This window comes from Mastomys coucha, unplaced genomic scaffold (assembly GCF_008632895.1).
Source record: "Mastomys coucha isolate ucsf_1 unplaced genomic scaffold, UCSF_Mcou_1 pScaffold18, whole genome shotgun sequence".
NCBI lineage: Eukaryota > Metazoa > Chordata > Mammalia > Rodentia > Muridae > Mastomys > Mastomys coucha.
This window is the reverse complement of record NW_022196900.1, coordinates 92,515,707-92,518,891: the sequence shown is the minus strand read 5'-3', so window position 1 is coordinate 92,518,891 and position 3,185 is coordinate 92,515,707.

Genomic DNA, 3,185 nt, shown 5'->3' with positions numbered 1-3,185 from the left:
CCTGCGTGTCAGGAGGGGACTAAAAAATGAGTTCATCATGAGCTGTTATGAAAGACCCGAGTTCAACCTGCTGAGGAAGTTCATGTCACTTTATCATAAAACATGAAGTGAAATTTAAGGTGGACTGTCTGAAAAGGCAATGCTGACAGGGCCCCATTGCCTAGCAGATCTCTGGTCTTTTATCTATTGTGCCCTTAAAATGACAATACCCCTTCCCAAATAAAGGAGGCCCAAGCTTTAATTATAATTCTCCCATTCATTTTCTGTGAATCAGGGCAAGCTCGGTCTCATTACTGTTAGTTGGCTGTGTATGTTTTGCTTGGGACAGAGTCTTGCTTGCAGCCCTGGCTGGGTTGAACCTTACAGTGTAGCCCAGGCTGGCTTCAGAGTTTTGGAGATGCTGTGCTTCTGCCTCCTGAGTGCCAGGATTACAAGGGTACGCCTGGTACTTTTTCGGGTGTTTGGTTGGTTGGCTAGTTGGTTGTGGTTTTTTTTGAGACATGGTTCTCTGTGTAGCCCTGGCTGTTCTGGGACTCACTCTGTTAGACCAGGCTGGCCTCAAACTCACAGGGATCCTGCCTTTGGACTGAGATTAAAGTGTGAGCCACCACTGCCTGGCTCCCTGCCTCCCTTTCTGTGTTTTTTTTAAATGATTCACTCAATATTTACCATATGCTAGGCAATGTACTAAGTGATTTATATATATTGATTTATTAAAACTTTATAATGATTATCAATAAAGGTGTTGTTACATCCTTTATACAAAAGGAAGCTGAGGTACCGTGAGGGTAAGGACCTCCCCACAGAGCCCTCCTCGGCCCTGATGCTATGGAACTTTGGAGTGTGTAAGTCAACTCTTTCTATCTACCCTGTGCATGTCAGGGTCCTTAATGGCATCGTGGCCTCCCCCTCTGCCAGATGCCAGTAGCAACAAGCTGCCCCAAATCCCTTCAGACTTTGTCAGCTATCCCCTCTTTGAAAATCACTGCCTAACAGGACCCTGGGGAGTTGAGTGGCCTAATGTGATGCCACAGTTGCATGTGTCCTGTGCCTTCCCTCTCTACCAACCCCTGGAAGTCTGTGTTCCTAGCACTGATCTTCCTATGCCTCTACTCATTTTGAAAATGTGCCTGGCCGGGTGGTGGTGGCGCACGCCTTTAATCCCAGCCCTTGGGAGGCAGAGGCAGGTGGATTTCTGAGTTTGAGGCCAGCCTGGTCTACAGAGTGAGTTCCAGGACAGCCAGGGCTACACAGAGAAACCCTGTCTCCAAAAAAGAAAAAGGAAGGAAGAAAGAAAGAGAGAAAGAAAGAAAGAGAGAAAGAAAGAGTGAAAGAAAGGAGGAAGGAAAGCAAATGTGCCTAGAGAGACTCGGGATGCCCATGAACTGCCAACAACCCAAAGCTTCCCTGGGAGTCAGTCCTGACTCTGCTACCCCTGAGAGGCCAAGGGACCTCAGCAGAACTCCTTTCCCCCCAGGCCTCAGTTTCCCCATTTGCATAATGAGGGGCTGACCCGGAAGCCTTTCAAAAGGCCCTCTCTCTGCTGAACTCAGGAACTGGATGATTCACTGTGGATACAAATTCCCCTCACAAAGTCCAAATTCCTCCCAGGGCCTTAGTCATTCTAGGGTTTGAACTTTCTCGAAAAAAACATTTGAAAACTTCTTTCAGCTTGAAAAAAAAAGCTATTAAAAGAAAGTAAAAGTTTCAAAACCAAATCCTAATCAAATGGGCCTGAAAACAACACACCCAGACACACATACAGACACACACACATACACAGACATGTATACACACCATAAATACACACACATACACACACATATACACTACACACATACACACACACATACATACATACACACACCCACACCCACACACATACCACACACATACATACATACATACACCCCACATATACCACACACCCACACCCACACACATACCACACACATATACACTACACACATACATACATACACACACACACACACCCACATACACCACACACACACCCCACATATACCACACATACACACACACACCACAAATACATACACACACACATATCCCACATACACCATACACATACACCACACACACACACACCACAACCACACACACACACACACACACACACACACACCACACACACACACACACACACACACACACACACACACACCCCACACACCCCTTGCTCAAAGTATAGCTGAGAACAGGATATGAAACCTCTCAGGCAAACCAGCTCAGAGGACTGATTCCCAGGCCTTTTGAGATGCTTCTATTTCAAGACACAGTCCACCCACTGGATCTGGCAGCAGCTCCAGAAGCAAAACAAACCTTCAAGAGACCGCCCTGTTTCTTATCTCAGGGCAAGAGTCCTGTGCACAGACCTCAAGGGCTCCGAGCTGAGACCAGGCGTGAATCCCTGTTTTCTCTAGTGTCGGGCTTCAGTGGCAGGCTTGCTTAGAGAAAGGCTTTGCGCCTTCCGCTCTGCTGACCAATCAGAGCCACACAGCCCAGCAGTTTATGACCTTTGCTGTCTCAGGTTCAGGTTCCTGAGGCTCTGTGTGGCTTTATCCCAACAGCACTGAGACTAGAGACTGGGCATTCCGACCTCTGTTTCCAGGTGTGCCCAGGGTCTGGCTTTTGCCTGTGGATAAGCAGTCTCCTCTTGTCCTGGGAAGAAAACATGACTTTTAGCATACCATTCAAGATGTCATGGTTTATGTAAAACAGAAATTAGTATAAAAGTAAATTATGAACTGAAGCATAATGGTAGCATGCTTGCCCAGCACATGAGCCGCCGTGGCTTCCGTTCCTAGCTCTGCCTGGTGATGATGATGGTGTTGATGATAATGGTGATAGTGATAAATATTCATTCAACAAAATACTCATTGAATGCTTACAGTGTACATAATTCTACATATGATAGAAATACATAAGGCCAAGGTGTGTGGTCATGCACACCTGGAATCCTAGCACTCAGTAGGCAGAGGTAGGAGGATTCTTATAAGTTTGAGGCCAGCCTGATCTACCTAGTGAGTTCTAAGTTAGACAGAACTATATTGTGAGACCCCACCTCAAAAATTAATTGCATTATATATATATATATATATATATATATATATATATGAACAGATGAAACTGTTCACTATAGGAAATTCCCTGCATAAAAAATG